The sequence below is a fragment of the Amblyomma maculatum genome, chromosome 7, assembly GCF_055883805.1.
Source record: "Amblyomma maculatum isolate TAMU_Amacu chromosome 7, ASM5588380v1, whole genome shotgun sequence".
In the NCBI taxonomy this organism is placed as follows: Eukaryota; Metazoa; Arthropoda; class Arachnida; order Ixodida; family Ixodidae; genus Amblyomma; species Amblyomma maculatum.
The window spans coordinates 60,238,492-60,258,225 of NC_139350.1; the positions used below are offsets into that span (position 1 = coordinate 60,238,492).

Genomic DNA, 19,734 nt, shown 5'->3' on the forward strand with positions numbered 1-19,734 from the left:
AACCTGGCTGAGGAAGAAAATCACAAACTATCACAATGCATTCAAACAAATCGAGAAATAAAACCAGAGCGTAATTTCAAAATACTAACCTAATTTCCAACGAACGCCGCGGCACTTTTCCGTACCTGTCCACGATTTCGCCAATGTGCAAAGAAAAAGATAACAGGCAAGAAAAAAGTTGCGATGATGATGATGGCCGGCTCGGAAGGAGGCTGCTACTGGCTAATGGCTCAGGGGCTCAGGCGCGGATTGCGAAAGGGATGCGGTGAGATCGTGAGTACAGACTTTTGCATGACAACGTAATTGCCCAACTCCTTGCGTGTTAATAAGGACATGGATCCATAGATCACGATGCAGTGTTGTCGGGCTCCCATTGTGTTCTTGTCACCTGCAGCAGCAACTGTTGTCGTAGAGCCGCGACATTTGTGTGGGTGCAACAGGCAAGGCTCAGAACTATCGGTCACCTGTGCTTGAGCTGCGATAAAAATGGCAGGTACATGTCCACTTGGCTACATTAAAAGTAGTGACTAACGTTCTTCCTGAAGGAACGACTGTTCATGTCAGTTCTAAATCCCGGATCCTAAGACGTGTGTAACGTGGAAGCTGGCAGCTGGCCACCTGCCGATAATGCTCAATGTATACATATGGCTGGACCTTGTTTGCAACATTTCTAAAATGTTTTGTTCCTTGTAAAGTGCTGCACGAAATATATGTGTATAACTTTTCTTCTATTTAAAACAGCATTTCGTGCTGTTTTCATCATCTACTACAGGTCAGTGCTCCATAGATTCAAAATAACAATTCTCTCACCTTTTAGAACACTGCAATGCCGTACATTTATGACCTGATTTATCCGCAGCTATGAAAATAACTGCTTTGAAAGGGCTCGTGTTATTACCATATACCACTCGCGTAGGCCTGTGTCACTTTGATTTCACAGTTCCTTATTGCACATTTTCTTGACTCCTTCAGTTTAAAGCATCTGAAAAGTTAGTGGCGATGTATGTACCTAACCATCGCGACTCGCCAAAGCTTATTAAGACGAATAAATAACTGAACCTCATTTTCAGTGAGTAGGATAAGGGAAAAATACCTATGGCGGTTTTTTTGTTTTCTTCTGTGCATGTCATTAACCACGCAAATCTGGGTAGGAAATGAGGACATTGTTTTATTTTCTCTCAAATAGTCTGTCAGGTCAAAAAAAAAAAAAAAATGCACGCTTCATTCTCCACTTACCAGAACTACGAACTAAGAAGAGAAAACATTCTGCTCAACATTGTTTAGTCACAGTGGCTGTTGGCTACACAAAGAGCTGCTGATTTCTTTTCTGTTGTCTGGCCAGTAACTTAATGACAGCTTCTGTTCTGGTAGCCTTGATGCCATTGGCACTATAAGGAGGTTCTCACGCTGCTTCGCTGTTTCATCACATTCCAGATGACAGGTACGGTAATGCTGGTAATTCTGCATCCGTTGCTGTAGTCAAGGGTGGCACTGATGAATATGCTCAGTGTTAAGATAGATGTCTCCATAGGTCAGTTGGACGATCCATGTCTGCACTTTGGACTTGGATGTAGGACAAACTGTTTCTCAGGCACGAATGCAGTCGGTACACAGGCATACTGCCTTTGGCAGCATTGCATGTTGTGTATGAAATGGCATTGTGTGCAGAAGTCCAAAGCATTTTCTGTACAATGTAGCAAATTCTTCACATCTGAAGGACAGTCTGCTGACTTTTTTCAACTATATTTTCTTTGTGGTAGTCAAACACTCCGTGTCTAGATAAAAAAAGTATACCTAGCTTTAGCGATAAGAAACACGGCAGGACATTTTAAAATGTAAATTTTCAAAATAGGAATCTTGCTCTGAATATTTTTGAATCTTGACAGTGAAAGATGATGTAACTGCCTGCTGCCTAGATAGCGGGAAGTAACGAGCCCACCATTAAAATGAAGGTCAGTGATGCAGTGATGCCCAACTTAAACCTAAGGGGTATGTACAGCCCCCTTGCTTTTCTAAGTCAGCTCCTTAACGAATGTTTTTTTTTTTTTTTTTTTGGCACACTACTGAGAATTTTATTAATAGCGCTGGGAGACGAGAATGCATGCAAAGGGTCACATTGTCTTTAGCTGGCTTATGGTGGAAGAAACTATGACTTCCTCATGAAAGAGAGTACGGCAAATACAATAACAATCCTAACTTCAAAGCGACAGAGCCATAGTGCAAGTATAACAATCATGCCACAAGCAACGCTATGTGATCCCCAGCGGAAGCCTATGCCTTGCTGTTTCACGGCGGCATAAGGCAGTATGTTTGCAGTTGTAAGGATTTCGCAATGTCTCGCATACAATATTGCATCATTGGATGCTCAATGCAGCTGCGTAAGTTCCTACCAGGGGTGAAATTCTACCGTTTATTCCGATAGCAGCAGGAGCACTGGGAATTTCTGTGTGCATTGCATAGAAAGCTGCACGTGTATAGCTTTATGTTGATCTGTTATATCATGGTGCAAAGGTGCACATGTTTTGCAGCATTCTTAGGTTTGCTAGTAACCTGAAATGCCATATAGTTTCTCAACACATTTTATGTAGTCCTGGTTCTTTAGTTTCTTTCTTTTTTTTCATAAGTACGACCTCTGCCCTTGTGTAAAGTGTTCATTTACAATTTCTCATCAATGTCAGAATCATAAATATTGCTTGTCCTATGCGACACATCAACAAAAATAAATATAACAACTGCTTTGCCTCTATAGTCTCGGATACAACTTAAATCTTCAGTAACTGCCATGCACAATTTCTTCGTCACAGAAAATAGTCTGTTTAAGGTCTTTCTGGTTACCTAAATAAGAAGCTAACCATCAGACAAAATTACCAGCTGAAGAATACCATCAATGCTTCTTGCTTGTTTGGTGTACTCACACATCAAAAACTAATTGTTTACCGTTCAGTGGAGTAACACACATGCCGGGAAACATTCATTGGTCATTGTTAGCAACTGCTGTTTTCTTTAAGTTCTATCCTACTTATACCATCCATGTCACGCCCACAAACCTAGATATTTAAATGAAATCACAACAAAACAAAGTCTACCACCCTAAAAAAAATAATAATAAATAACAGGCGGTCGACACCAGAGCTCCGAGAACTTCTGCTCGCTAAAGAGGCGACATGCCCGCTCCAGGTGGAACCAGACCTCCGTCCATACTTTTGCAAGCACTTTGTGAATTCCCAGGTTTTGACTCCTCTCCTCTAATGTTAGTGCGTGGGGGAGCCCCTGAAGGTGATTTAAATAAGACGAATAATGTTTCATTACAGCTATACTTTAAAGCACTCAGTTACTAATTTAAATATAGCTATTAGTTAAATAAGGCTGGTCATATCTATCACAGCTAAGAAAAATATTTTGCCCATACCAATGCCGCCACCGTCCCCAGCTTAGAGAAAATATAAATTCCTGCAAAACAGATATTCTGTTACTATTGTCATCACAGGGAAAGATCTACAGAAATATGCCAGTATTTTTACTCTTCTCCAGCAGCAAACTTCCCCTTGTTGTATAGCTAAGTACTATTAGAAATTTCATATGTTTAGTAAGAAAGCAGACAGAATTACAGAAAACACACCCACAGTTGCATTTCTTGAGAAATTGTAGTGAAAGGAATGCCTTCACTCAGTGCCTTGGCTGGGCTGTACACAGCTGAGAGATTTTGATGGGCAGTATGTAAACAAAAAAAAAAGGAAAATAGTAAACTTCGGAGGTTCACTGAAGTACAGATGCCTGTGGGACTAATGAGCAGAAACTAAATTTTTTTGTCTAAGTTATCGATTAGATATAGAATAGCTGCTCAGCTTTTACATACTTCCAGTTATTTAAGTTTTGCACTGCTGCTTCCCTAAAGGGACACTGCAGACAGCTTCATCCTACTCATCTAAAAAAAAAATCATTATATGGGTTCTTCCAGGTAGGTTGATTATTTTTTTGGCAGCAAGAGGCGCATTTATTACTCCGAAAACAATCAAAATGCAACATTTGATTTGCACCTGTGGTGTCATGACCAAAAGAACTACTTGTAGAGTAAAACCCATTCGCAGCACGAATAAAGCAACGACAAGAAGGCAGTAAGCTTTGCTCTCACAGAAATGGCGTAAAACAGTCTGAAAAATTGTTGTGGCCTGTAGCACAGCATGGCTGCCCAAGAAGACAGAGTTACGGACTCGGCCGATGGAAGCCCCCGGCGTTACCAAACTACCCCCTTCCCCTCTGACCTACAAGACTAGTGGAATAAGGGAGTAATTACTCACAAGCATCCACCAAAGCACAGCGATAAGGCTGCAAAGGAAAGCTATGCAGCTTTATCAAAACCTCTTTGGTTGAAAAAGCTGCATATCTTTTCTGTAGCTATAGGGCTGACATCGGTTGGATGGCAATGAGTAATCACTTTTTATTGCAAGTCTGCTTAACCTTGGAGGGTTTCCCTAAGGCATATGAAATGAGCATTAGACTATTTTTTTTTTTTTTTTTCAATGACTACGTGTTCAAATGTTTTGTGTCTGCATGGTCTTGCTTTGTGACTAAACTGTGCACAAGTCGAAGTTGATGAAGACAGTGATGCACAGCATGAGAAAGTGGCTGTATAATGCATGTGATGTCAATTGAAGCTATAGCTTATTTGTTTAATGCAGCGCCCAGAGAATCTGACTTGTGTAGCTTGCCATGGGTTCAAATCACATTCCTAGCCGTGTGCCATTTCAGTTCAGTTCAGTCATGTCCGACTCTTCGTGACCCTATGGACATATCACGCCACGCTTTCCGGTGTGCCATTTATATACTTTTTATTATGCACCCATCACATGGTGCGTGGCTTCACACTCCGACGAGAAGAGAGTGGCTGTAGTGCCTCAGGGCTTCAGACCAGAAATTTGCTTGCAGGCAATATTTTTTTCTACGCATGCACCATACTGTTGTACATGCACAGACCACAAGGTCACAATTCAGAAAATGTCATGTAGGCATCACAAATTTCTCCAGGAGAGCCCCCTTAATTCTTACGAGATGCAGCTCATGCTGCAAAACACACTTATCATTCAGTAGTGAACGGCTGTGTAGTCGTGCATTGGAAAACTGCCAGAGTAAACATTAAGTAACGTCACCCCGGTTTACTTACAAAAGTGGCCATTGGTGGCTTAGCTGTATTTTAGTTTCCATACTTTTGTAATCTATAAAACTTCTACCATAGAAAAAGCCTGTGTTTCATTATTAGAACACAGTAATTTATTGGTATAGACCAAGTTCATTTTGCCCTCACTATTCCCTTAAGTTGTTCTCATTTGGATGTGGATAGGTCAAGAAAGCTGTGCATACAGCACAGGCAGATGATAAGGTGGGAGGGGAAGAAACCGTAATGACATTCATGGTGAGCTTTATCATATTGATCGTATTTATATGCTGTGAGCAAGAACATCCTGATACATTCTAGCAATGCGAGGAGGAGAAAGCTGTCTTATTGAAAGGTCAGGATACTGATTGTGGAAAGGTGCTGCTGAGAGGTTTGTGATGAGCAGAGCCTGTTTAAATCATCAGCAAGCCTCACTGCACCATAATTACGATATGACATGAACGGCCAACACTGTTAAGTTGCGCTGACATATTCATGCGTTGTATGCATGCACAGTGTACGTCATTTTTGGTTGCTGAGTGGGCTTACACATATTTTTGATGTGATACCCAAAATGTGAGCTCTTTTTTTTTTTTTTTCCTTCTTTCGTGCAGATGTCCGTGCTTAGGCTACACATGACCACCTCTCTTGCATATGCCCTGGTGGACGGCTGGCAGAGATGCCCGTTTATGTAACTTTTGGGTCGTCGAACATCGGACCTTCACATTTGGATGAATCCACCGTCAACTGGTTACAGGAGAATGATTCTCTCCTTGCTCCTCCAGGAGAGAAACCTAGCACATCTAATCTGACCCCTTTCCTGGCACCTGCACGCCCTCTTTTTGTTGACGAAAGGTGTGGCCGTATATATGAAATAAATAATTGAAGCAACAAATAAATCTTGGCAATCTGCAAAATATGCTTGCACATTTAATGCCAGTACACTTAACCTAGCGATTACATTTCGTGACATTCTGTGAATTGCAATGCATGTCTGCTAATTATTACGATTGCTGTACGTGCTGTACCTTTGTACCTAGGCAGCTGTTTACCCTCTTTGTGATGAAGTTGCCAGTCTTCTGTTAGAGCAAAGATTGTGTTACCTCGGAATATTTTCTCACATGCGTCAGTGCATACTTTGCTTGAATGCTTCAGTGCACCCTTTTAAAGGGACACTGAGGACAACCCCATTGAGTCCTTGGCCTCAGTAAATATTTGATTATTTCTCTCATTATGGCTGTGTTGTCTGGCAGCAATTGTGGCATATAGTATTTATTGGTGAGAAAATTTAAATTGGAAGCCTTCCCATGAGTCGATTCATGATGACCTTGCTGAAAAGGACGTGTCACTGCCACGTTAGAGTAGCTCACTGCACAATATATCTTGCAGTAATCTGCACCAAAACTTCTGTGTGGAAGCATGCATTTTACTAGCAAAATTGGCCGGTAATAGCAGCATCTTTGTTCTGTTTCTTGATCTTTCCAACCTTTTAAAACCTCTGCTTTCATTTTAAGTGGTCTCATTAATGGTTTGTGGGGTTTAACGTCCCAAAGCGACTCGTGTGGTCTCTTTAAGATTAGAGCACTGTATCTTAGCAATACAGGAAAACTGCTTTCCATCCTCCTTAGTGTCCCTTCAAAGGAATCCGACAATAAAACACAATTCACAATAAGTATTTCAATAAGTATTGCCATTTGCCTACTTTGTGTCTGTGGCTACTTGGAGCTTGTTTTACTTCACAAAAGGAGCTTTGATTAACAAAATAAATACAGTGTAAATTTCACTGGATGACTAATTAACCATATTAACAACTCCCTCGTGTAAACGCACTGAACATCTCAAGTGTGTTTCGTCAGCACTTCATTACTTCTGGGCTGCCATGAATGGCAGCTATGGCATGTGGTTTTTATGGTAGGCAACCACCTTGGCAGGAATGTTGCTTTGTGAGCTGCGTCGATTGGTGTCTGTCCAAGACTTGGGCATCAAGGAATATACACGGTCAGCAGTGGGACTGTGTACATCGGACCTGTGTTGACAGTCACTTTTTCAGAATTGCAGCGTTGGAACCAAGGACCATATGGCATTACCTTGGCCTGCATGTATGATAGCACAACAAAAACAGGACATAACTCTGCCTAACTGACAGGATTAAAATCTCCATGCAGGCCTTGTGCTCAACACATCACTAAAGGCAACCAGCACTGTTTGCGATGTCAGTCACAGCAATGGTTCTAGCAAAACTACTTTAACTGTTTAGTGTTTAATATTTTTAACAGTGCAAATTTATGCAGTTTTGTTACTCTTGCAATGATTTATGTCCATATACCTTTTTTATCCCATTGCTGCAGTTGGCTATCATGACATATAGAGTATTTTGTGACCACCCGAGGGTATTGTATGACCTGAAATCGAGATGCATGTATTTTGACACTACACAACAAATATGCAGTCCGCAATAAATGTTCCGTCTTGCGCTGGCAAGCAGACTGCTTAAATCTTTGAAAATACAACACATCATTAGCACGATTGTGTGAAACAATATGAAGGGATATCAGTCCATATCTTTGCAATTTTCACAGCTGGCCTGTTTTCCCCAAGGCAGACGAAATAACTACTTGGCAAACTTTGTTTTTGGTACATGCTGCAACTAGTCGCAAGGGCAATGACTGGACAAAGATGGAATAACGAACGCAGCACTGTTTATTGTTTTGACACTAGTCTACATGCTTGTCTACAATGATAAGCACAACAGGGCAGGTAGAAATAACATCGATCGAATAGGACGTCGTGGGATGTTTTCTGAGACAAAAAAAAAAGTTAAAAAAGAAATACAGGAATTCGATACAAGAACTGTCTAGAGCTAGAGCAGCTGGAAAATAAATACTGCGCAAAAATACCAGGACTTTCACAGCTTGCGCTTCGAGCCTTCAACTTTAGGAGCAAAACTAGAGGCAGGACTGCGTCGGCAGATGTGGAGAGCATTTTTTCTTTGCGCGGGCGGTCTACCTCCCGGCACTCCTAAGTACAGAAGTTTACTTGAAAATATACCTGGGTTCCACGGTTGCATGACTAGCCCAGTAGGCCGGCAGCGAGTCGCTTGAGAGCTGTGATGAATAGCTGGCCTTCCCGGTTGAAGTTCTATTTCCCGGTTAGTCCCGGGCTGGCTACCGCACCGGAGCTTCATAATAGATTAGCTGTGCCAAGCTGCCTGCATCAATTGGACACCGAATTCGTGTTTGTACATCCGATAAAGGCAACGAAAATGGCAAAACAATTGCCCTGCGGATACACTAACCGACCTCTTGAAATCCAGGATAGAGAGGCAATTTTGTCTCCAACCGGCCTTTTTATACTGGTATTTCCAGGTGATTAAAGTTTACCACTGCTACTAAATAGTGGTGTCGAAGTCGAAGACAACGATAAAAATGACAGCGAGATTCCATTCAACTACGCACTCGATCGGAGACGAGTTTTTCGCATCCCATGTGTTGCGCTACTTGCGCTGTACACCTCAGTCCGATTGTATACGTACTTCAGGATGATCCAAATGCAGTGACTCGTATAAATTTCGGGAAATGCAAGTAAGTACATGGAATGCTGACTTGCGACATACTGAAGGCATGTTCCATCGACAAGGGCGGGCTGACACGCATTGCAGAACTAGCGTCGCAGAGTCCACAGGTCGGAGACGGTGCTATCTGTAACTAAGAGAACGCATGGGAATATCACAGCATGCCGCTTGACGAACAGCAGTACGCGAGGCCGAAGCTCAAGGAGTATTATAACAACTACGATGCCAAGAAACCCGTCCGCCACCATCGCCACAGCCAAGTCCGGCTTGCGAGCGATCACGGAGCCGGCGACACTGGCGACCAGCTATCGGCCTATCGCTAGAAACAGCGACGAGAAGCGGCAGACATTTTACAAAGAAAACATAAAACAAGTTTTACGTCACGTCCGGCAAGTTATTCCTCCTCTCTTCTTTCAACTGGCGCATGCGCAGAAGCGACGGAGCATTCCAATAAAGAAGGTCTGGTAATTATGGCGGCCAAACGTCAGCATTTTCGGTAATGGCGGCACATCAGTTACGTCATGACGCGTCAATTTGACGTAATCTAAATATGCTTGCGTATCACGTGGTTCACGTGACATAGCTCTAGCCAATCAAATTTGAGCATCGGCTCCTTCCCAGTATGCCATTATTTTCATCACATTGGTTAATCGAGCGTAAGTGTTCTCCAAACCACCATCAGTAACTTTGCTTCCACTCCAAAATCATTCGTATTTGTCATCCAGGCAACAAGGATAGCTCCGGTTGAAATCAATTTTCACGGCTACGTCATTTTGACGTAACCGCTAAAAGTGCTTGCCTCAACTGGTGGTTTCGCGCCACAAGTTTGAAGCACGTGACTCTTTTCAGAGCCAATCAGAAAGACAATATGGCGCCGCCAGGGCAAGGCGAATATCGAGGATCCACACAGTCCCTCAGCGAAACAGACCGCCAATTTCAATACTATGGAAGTATGGAGACAGGCGCGACGCTGCAGGCACTGTTCTCCAGGAGGCACTGCTTTAAAAGACGCACGAATGCGTATGATTACGGAGGCATGCGCAGTGACTGTGCGCAATACATGAAAAAAAAAAAAAGAAAGAAATGGTACGGTACGTAAATAATTGTCAATGAGGCTAGGGAATTATCATTAATTGATATAGTTATTTCCGTAGCGCCGCCGATTTATGTTCGTGAGTTAATGACGAAGCACGATTAAATATTATGATTCGGAAGTTGCGGCAGCCAGCGTTCTGCCGTCTACAATCTATTCTTGAATGTTCGAAAACAAAACCATAGCTAACGCTTTTCTCACTGAGCTCATTATAATAAATCCCAGGTGAAAATTTCCAGTTGGGAATCAGCTGGTCCCAACTCAACTGGTTTTTTGGACAATTCCCAACTGCAGTTGGGACCAGCTGGTGTTGGGACCAGCTGCAGTTGGGACCAACTACAACTGGGACCAGCTGGTGTTGGTCCCAGCTGCTGCTGGGCTCAGCAGCAGGCAGCGGAACAAGCTGTGTTGCACCAGCAAGAAACACACCTCACAGTGCTGCTTCTCAGGTGCAGCAATATAGAAGCCGCAATATAAAAGAAGCCAAAAACATTTATTTCAGTGCCGACGGGGTACATGTGCAGCTTTCAAGACCAGTGGCTTCTGTCTTGTATTTTCTGCGAAGCTTTGGTATCATAAACAGCATCGCCACTCCGTCCACATCTTTCAAACAGCCCTTCGGTGGTGCGCGGCTGAAATAGAAAACCGGAAAAAAATATGTTACTCACACCAGAAGTTTAGCTAAATAATTTCGTGAAGCGGAAAGCTAAATTAGAAAATGCAGGTTTCCAGCATATGACATGCACAAAAAGCCGACGTTTAGATCAGCCTAACCATAAGCTATAAGTTCAACGCACAGCCTGTGGACAATTTGATCCCTGACTTCATCTTTATTTAATGCAGTTTTTGATCGAGGACTAGCGCGGCAAAAAATTATTTTGCTTGTTCACGCTGTTTACCGCATATCGTGGAGATACAGCAGCGCGAAAATTTAATGTCCGCGCTGTACCAGAATCATCGAACCGCTCTTGGCCGCGCTCACGGGGACGACACTCGAGATGAGCTCCGGAAAGCAGCGACAAAAACCTCGAACGTCATGAAAACAGCTGCGCGATTGCCATCTTTTCAGAGAAATCTTGACTGCGTATTTTGTAGCTGATATGGTCGCGTGCTCCCGTTTAACTGCAGAACACATTTAACGAATAAATAAAACAACCTCTTCGGTTACTTAACGTGCAGATATAAGAACACAAATAAGTACCTCAATATATACACTCTTCGGGCAGCTCTGCTGATCGGTATCAGTCTTCGCCATGCGATGACATCCAAAGTGTTGTCTTCCTCTCGCCTAGAGAACAACTGATGAACTATTTCGACTTCAGAGCAAGTTTGTGAAGAATAGGCGCTAACACGAGTTTCTTCAAACAAAAAATTACGCTCGCGCACCACACATATCAAATCGACAAGCCACGCCGTGCACGTGTGTACGGCCGCTCCTGGCCGCCGCCATGCTGCTGTCAATGCTGTTTACTGCGTACGAAACTAACTCATGCAATCTTAATTTTATATAACATTATGTTGCTTACGGCAGCGGAAAAAATATAACATAATTTTACCTACTAGTTCGTTGCTAATATTAGAGCTTTTGTTGCAAATAATAAAATACGCAACTGACCACCACACTGAATGCCAAATTGCTCACTGGCCAGATGCCAGCGGAGACTATTGAATGCTAACAAAATTATTCCTTCAACTTGTACCTGTGTAAACTGTTACTAAAACTAAAACCAACGATGCTACTGTTACCATCAAACCCGGAAAAAAAAAACCCTTGCTAAACTAACTACCTTCACAGAAACCAACAGATGCTGTCGGGACCAATTTCTGCTGGGACCAGCTGGCCCAGTTGAAACCAGCAAGGTCGCTGTTGGGACCAACTGAAAACCACTAGAGTTCCTGTTGGGACCAACTGGCCCAGCTGAAACCAGCAGATTCCCAACTAACCCCAGTTGGAAAGCTGCTGGTGTTGCTGTTGGGACCAGCTGGCCCAGCTGAAACCAGCAAGGTCGCTGTTGGGACCAATTGAAACCAGCTGATTCCCAACTGGAATTTTTCACCTGGGATATTGCAAATGGAACACTTCAACGAAACGAACAAAACTCCTATCCTTTACTACACTTTCACAATACTACTGTTTATATTGTAGCAATTAAATTATAACTTCTATTTCATCATCAAGCTTGAACGCTGTTTAAAAAAATACGCGTGAAGCCAAGAATGTACGAAAAAATTATTACGCCCGCACAACCAGCGCAGTGCACGGCCGGTTTTGTATCAAACTGCTCGCGACGTCCTTGTGCCCGTCACGCAGTGGCCAGTGGCGTCGCTAGGGTCATCCACACCGGCCGGTGCGGATGTGCGGCGCACCACCCCTCCTCCTCTTCTTCCTCCCCCGCAACTTCCTTTCTACTTCCTCAGTCCTCGTGGTTTGCTTTCAAGTAAGTTCACTCTGCACCCGCAGTGCGAGTAAATTGTGACAATATTTTTTAACCCTTAGACGCAGCGATCGTGCCCCACGACTGATAGTTCTGCACAACATCATGTCAAAAACACATATTTCCGAAAAAGGCAGAAACACTAGCACGTTTAAGTTGCGAGGAAACTCACTGAGAAAGCGGCTTAAGACAGGTGATTACCCAGTATATGAGACAACGCGTTGTAGCTAGGTCCAAAGCAGAGTCTTTCACAAGCCACATGCATAGGTGAAAACCTTTTACATTGCATTCTCTATGTTTAACTTTTCTTCTTTCCTTTCCTCCAAAAGGTGCAAGCTGACTTTCGCATCAAAACTGCCAAGTTACCAACGCGCATTGATGCCCATACCAATAGAAATTATTAAGCGCGATTCGCGAAGCTGCTTTTTGGAGCTGGGAGACGCTAGGCGTCTCCAGGCTCATTTCTTTTAACGCTTTCAGTTGAGTTTCTCATTTTAACAATGACTTTGCCTTTTTTAGAGGAAAAAAGGTAAGAACCGTATAATGCACTACGTGAGCACCCTTCCCAGACGGCCATAGACGTCCGACGGTCGACCGACGGACGTCCTTTTTCGGACCTTCGGACATCCGACGGAAGTCCGGTTATGTTCGATATACGTACAGCGGACGTCCGTCGGACTATCGTTCGTGGATCCGGATCGCGTCCCACGGACGTCCGACGGGCAGCCGGAGGCGGACATTCGGACGTTTCCCGGAACACGCTTGCAGGGCCCGCTATTGGTGTAAAAACTTGCCAATAACATTCGTGTAAAGCTCAGCAAGCATGTGCCATGGAAATTTCAGTCACATACTAGTGCTCAATGCCTTTGTCGTGAGAGTAAAGCAGACAATAGAATATGCAACAGGTTCAAGTTTCCTGTTGTCTGCTTTACTTTCACACACAAAGCACTGAACAGTAGTGTGCAATTAAAACTTCCATCAAAGAGGCACATATGCTAGCTGAGCTTTACACAAATGCACCATTCCTGAAAACATGCTAAGTGCATAGGCATACCAGCATGCGAGGTTGTAAAAAAAGCATTTTTTTTTGGCTTTATTGCAAAAATTGCATGCATAAATAGTCTACACTAAAAAAATATCGATGTTAAGGAATGGCATGGTAAAATGCAGGCCAACTGGAGTATTAAGAATCTACTTGAATAATTTTTTTTAATTATCCTTGGCCGTGACAGCTCTTCCCTTGGGGAGGTGGTGGAGGAAAAGGTATTTATTGAAACCTAATATTTCGGAATTAGCGAGGAGATGATCGAGTTCTCTGTGGGCGGCCTCCGCAGGCCGGGATTCCAGGAGCAGTTACTATCCTGTGCATTTGCTCGATCAGCTGTTGCTGGTCTTTCAGGCCTAAGATGGAAAGAGCAGGCTGGGCTCCTCCTGCAATAGAAGGGAAAATGAAATTCAAGTTATCTGTGCTGAACTTTGATTACACATCTCCAAGGGCAACTGCCAGTTTCTCTCAATTGCTTTTTCCAGGTGGCACTGTACGCATGCATCTCCATTCAGAACTGTCACATACTATATAGAAAGGTCATATAACTGCAGCAAAACCCATGCAGAATAACAAAAGATACAAACGTAGTTTCACCAGAACCTGGCATTCAGTATTTTAATGTTTTTATGTCGTCTTTTTGAACATGCCACTCTGACCAAACATGGCATGTTATGCTTGCTGCTATGCGCCCTCAGCAATACCCAAGACATGGAGTGCACATGCAGAGAAACTAAGCATAAAGGATGCTGTATATGAACATAAAGCACAGCCAGAGCATTGCAGTATTACACAGGTACGCATTGGCGGCAGAAACCTGCATTTTGAGCGGTTTAACAGGCAGATTTCTAAAGTCATTGTTCCTGCTCTGAAAAGAAGTGATCAATAATAACATCATTTAAAATTGTTACCTTTTAGTTCTGTAAACTGCACATTTCGCTGGTTTCCATGTACCGTCTACCGAAGACATTCCCTGGGCGTGTCGGGGGTATATCGACATCAACATCTAGGCTACAAGCGTCTAGAAAGCGTCTCCTTAGAGCAGCTGCGACGAAGTAACTTATCTGATAACATGCAAGCTGCTGCAGCAGAATAAAGATAGACATTTGACATGTGGCTAAAGCCCAATGTGGAAGCATAGCCCACCGCAGTGATTGCGCAGTGTTCATGCTTCTACAAGAGTTAAAAGTAAAGTCATTTGTTTACCCACAGCGCTATATGTGACATTACAATAGCAAGGCTTATAGTCACACAAAACACAAAAAGCTGACAACCACAAGCTCCTGATGTATTACCGGCAGCATGCAGCATGGATGTTAGTTACTGGAATATGGTTGCATAATTCTGGCAACCAGCTGTGCATGTATATGATGGATTTCTCAACTACGCACAACAAATTACAAAAAAAATAATGGTATTTATAAATGCAGCCAGCTGTTCACAAGAAACACTGTAGCTTTGTTATGGGGAAGGTAGTGGGCGCCAAAGAAACTGCCCCTGTAAAGGCGCCTAATTTGCCCCTATGTAATATCGGGGACAAGTGTGTGGACTACACAAACTGCAATCAAACCTAGGGCATTACAAAAGCAAGAGTTAGTGTCCGCTGGTCCTCATTTGAACGAACAAAAAGAGGGGGGGGGGGGAAGAAATCTACCTCAACTACATGTTTTGAGTGACACCAAGCCGCAGTTAGTATTAAAGATATCACACAGTTTTGTGGAAGATTTGGGAGCGCTTTGCTGCTTTCTTACAGGATTGGACAAAAGAGCTCACCATCTTCAGAAAGGCACGTTATATAGAAATGAAAATAGTGAATTTACTGCATCTGGCCACAACAACTTGCACACGGAGAGGAAGATGAACTGAAAATTTTATACATGAATGTACGTATTTACAACAGGTGAAACAATGACCATGATCTATGCCGAAGAGGAAAGAGATCAAAATCTAGCTCAGAACGAGTTCTCCAGGCCGCGGGGCCGTTTCATTAACTTCGGGACTCCGCCCACATTTCTCATCCCCAATGACAACGAACTCACACATGACTGGCTAACAAACATTTTGGCATGTCTTTCCACTTTCATAAGTTCTTCACCCTCTCCCTAATACAAGCAATGCAAAAGGGACAACAAATTCGTTTCACAACAAACAGAATTTAGAGAATGGACCTCGAAATGATTGGCTCACTAGGTCACATGCCAAACTCTCTCCCCTAGGAAAAAAAAAGAAAAAAAAAATTAGAACCCATCAAAACGGTGTCCCACGTGCGCAACCATTGCCCAAAGCTTGCATCCTTGGCGGCTCCTTTTACAGGGCAATTATTGCAATTATTGGCGTCCGAGTCAGCACCATTGCGGACCACATCAGAAGAGCCAACCCACATCCTCCCGCTCCGCATCATACCGTCACTGTTACACACTTGCCCTTTTTCAACGCCGCCATCTCCCACCATTGTTGACATCCAGGGTTGGAATCCTCAACGAGACCCCACTCAGCGCGCCTGCACTGAATAATTGTCACTTTTATGGGCTCCCCAACAAGGAAGCGGGCCTTACACCCTTCAACCTGACAGTGTTTTTTCTTTGAACGATAAGCAGTTCTTCCAAAAGAGGTGCTCGTTTCAAAGCTGTGCTGCCTCCGGGTGATGGGTCCAGTCAGCGTACTAAGGACCCCTTAGTACGCTTAGTACTAAGGACCCCTTAGTTGTATACTGTTCATAAAGCTCCTTAAATAAAAATGAGCCCCCTACATGACACAGCAACGAGAACAAACTGCCTGTACCCGCGTCTTCGAGTGCGACAGCAAAGTCCTCGGAAGAGGGGACTTCTTTCCCTCTCTGCCTACGTTTCCGTTAAGCACTATAGCTGCTGTAGCTGCCTCTCTGTGCGCGTCTCTCCGCCTCCTGTCCGCGGGCAAGTGGGAGACGGCCGCAGCTGGGCATTGAACAGGTGACCCAAAAAGAGCAGACTAATAATGGTGCCTAGCATACCCACCGATCCCTTACAGAAATCATTAAAGAAATGAAAGCAACACATCAGATAACGCTACAATGTTTCTAAGTGCAAAGTCGACAACTCCAAGTCATATAAATATATGTACATCTCCGCACATTAACTAGACAGAAACAGTGCAGAGTAAACTAATAATTCAGTGTCTAGCAACACTATTAAAAGGGGATAAAGGCCACGGGGGGCTGCGATTATTAGTACCGTTTTGCCTTTAAACTACAATAACATACTTGTTGCAAGCTTAAAATCAAGGATTCACACCTGTCCCACCCATAGCAATGGAACACACATCTGACTCAAGCCTGCAGAGAAAGAGCAAGCTAGACTATTGCAGACGCACCCTTGGTTATTTTTCTGGCATTTCTGAGGGTGAAGAATCTGACTTGTCAGTAGCATGTATATGAATAAGAATCCTATGACAGTAAATGCATCAGATTTTCTGGAGTGGCTTTTCTTTGCTGACCACATATGAGGTGAGCTATAATTTATCCAACTTAGCCTAGGTTTATTCTATGAATAACAAAGCTATAGCAGGTACACAGTCGTCCACTCAGGCTGAACATGCGAGTGCGTGGCATGCACTTTTTGAGATGCCACTGCATCCATCGCAGCTGCACACCGTAGCGAAGAGGCAGACAGCGTGAAGTACCAGCCTCTAGTCCCTCCACCACCACTGGGGTTCCAAACTAGGGACCCCTTGTTTTTGACAGGACAGGCCCCCTCAGGGTCAGCTAGTGAGTAACCTCCTGTATTTGTATCTGATGGCAATGTTTTTTTACCACCACCCACAATACGCAGCTCGCATCATAGCAGATGTGAAGCAACAGTTCCTGGTCCTTCTATGCATAAGCCACTTTGCCTTGATGCATGCCTGCACACCATAGTAAAGAGGCAGACGACATGACGCAGCAGCTCATGGTACCTTTACACATGAGCCCCTCCACTGTACTTCGATACGCACCATAGCAAATATACAGACTATGCCACACAGCAGCTCCTGGTCCCTCTATGCATAAGCCATTTTGCCTCAATACGCACCTGCGTACCTGAGCGAAGAGGCAGACGTGAAGCTGCAGCTCCTGGGCCCTCCATGCACAAGCCACTTAGCAACAATGCACGGCTGTGCACTGTAGTAAAGAGGCGAAGGACGTTATGCAGCAGTTGCTGGTCCCTCTACACATCAGCCATTTTGCCTCGATGTGCATCTGCACACCGTAACAAACAGCCAGATGTGACAAAGAAGCTCCTGGTTTCTCTACACATAAACCACTTTGCCTCAATGCACGTCTGCACACCGGAGCAAAGAGGCAGATGACGTGAAACTGGAGCGGCTAGTCCCTCTACGCACAAGCCACTTAGCCTTGATGCATGGCTGTGACGGATGCATTGCTATTTTGCAAACTGCATGCCACACATTCCCATTCAAGCTAAGAGTGGACGACTGTGTAAACGTAAAATACTGGTTATTTACTTCAACGGACAATGACAAAAAGTAACATGGTGGACAATGTAAAAAGAATTTGCTGCATAAAGTTTGTTGAAACCAGTTCTACATCCTACATGTAAACAAGCTAAAACCTTAATGTCGAAGGGATGTCCTGTGTGTTTAAAATCATCACGCTCAAACAACTTCAACACTGACAATCATGATTCAATATTAATAATATAGATAATGATACAATACTCACTTTTAGCCATACCAAAGAAATGAGAATGCAAAGGGATGTTGCTGTTTTTCCCCCGTGGATGACAGTTTTCCATGTTCAAAGTGCTGCTTCCTGTTGGCCTACGAAATCGGCTACAGCAAATGGCATCTGAAAAATTTTTGAAAGCCTCATGCTAGTCTTCAACGAGAAAAGCATTGCCATACAGAAGCAGAACACAAATACTTTTACAACACATTAAAAGCACCAACTGCGGTGCTGTTTTTAGGATGACTAGGTAGAGGTTTTGCTGTAGCAAGCCAAATGTTAGCCTTCAATAAGGAAAGCATTCCCATACAGAAACAGAACACAAAAACTTTTACAACACATTAAAAGCATCAATTGCACAAATGCTTGTAAGATGACCAGGTACAGGTTTCTGCTATAGCCCACATCATGTGACCAGCGGTTATCAGAAGCCTTGTATGTGAGCATGATGCCCTAGATTCAATTTATGGCTATCACTGTATTAACAAGCATGGGTTTAAAGCTACTTTAATATGATAATCTAAGAACATGGTAAGAGCTTTCAGTGCGAGACATAAGCTCAGTATCATGCACTATAAGGTGCTGCATGGCTCTAGTGTAGCTTTGGCATTATCTCGCTGTCAATAATGCAGTGAAGTTCTGAGGGGCCTTTGAATATCTGTAAGGACAAAGCAACAACAATTTTGTTTTCATCTCACTTTTGCTCAACTCGTTTTTTTTTTTCTTTTCTTTTTTTTTTTTTTTTGAGCCCGCGGCTTGCATGGCCTCCCAGTATGCCTGTTTTGCATAAAAGAAGGCGTTGCAGGCACCAGAGCTCACAGCCCAACTGTATAGCGGCGGCGGTATGTCAAATTCGTGCCAGAACCGCGCAGAACAACGGGTCAAGAAAAAGACAAGTGCTGACTTTTTTTTTTCTCTCATCTCTTTGTCCGGTTGTTCTGCGCGGTTCGGTCCCACATGCATAACCAACATGCGCAAGGTGCTGTCCTGGTTTGTCAAAGCTGAAGGAGAGTACTAAACCTTTAGTTATTTAGTAGCTACAGCCGTTCCTTCTAGAAACTGTAGTTGCCGTAAAGCTCGAGAGAGAAAGATCAGCGGCTGTCCATTAAAAAAAAAAAAAAAAAAAAAAAAAAAAAAAAAATCGCAACGTTTTCACAAGTGTAGGCATGTCGCACGATAGGCTCGAGTGCAAAAGTTTTCTCGTATAGTTTTTACAACTCAGCACGTTGCGCATCGTTAACAAATTAACTCCTTTAAAGCTCGGGCAGGCACTCCTTTATCAGAGACAGAGGAGTTGCGCGGCTTACTGGCGCAGCGTCCAGTAATGCCGAGAAAGATGGCCCTCAGACTTGAGGCTGCACTCTAGTTAGTCGGCGCGGAGCCATCCTGTCAGTCTCGCCTAAAACACTCGACCGTTCGGCTGCTGTACAGAGCTGTTTCCTTACCCAAAAGCTCACCACTATCGGTGCATCGAAAAGTTGCACTAAAGAAACAAAAGTTCGGTGAAATACTTACTTTGGAATCGGCGGGTGAACAAAGTGTGCCAGGCGCACCAAGCCACAGCAAAAACAATGCTAGCAGTGCATTACAGCCGTAGGTATTTGTAACTGCGCAGAAAATGCAGAACACGGAAACGTGAAGCCATCTTCCATGACTAAACGTCAACTTGTCAGGTGGATTGGATTGGCTCATTTCAAATTTTTTTGAGGCGCCGTCTGCTGCGACCCGGTTGCAGTAGC

At 43.6% G+C, this 19,734-nt stretch overlaps 1 long non-coding RNA gene across 1 annotated transcript; it reads right to left on the reverse strand.

The window, feature by feature from the left end:
• Positions 1-13,327: 13,327 nt before the first annotated feature.
• On the reverse strand, positions 13,328-19,659 carry LOC146183532 (uncharacterized). The gene is made up of 3 exons (XR_014708770.1): positions 19,511-19,659; positions 17,993-18,118; positions 13,328-13,682 (listed from the first exon to the last, which is right to left on the reverse strand). It is a non-coding gene; the product is annotated as an uncharacterized LOC146183532 (long non-coding RNA).
• Positions 19,660-19,734: the final 75 nt, after the last annotated feature.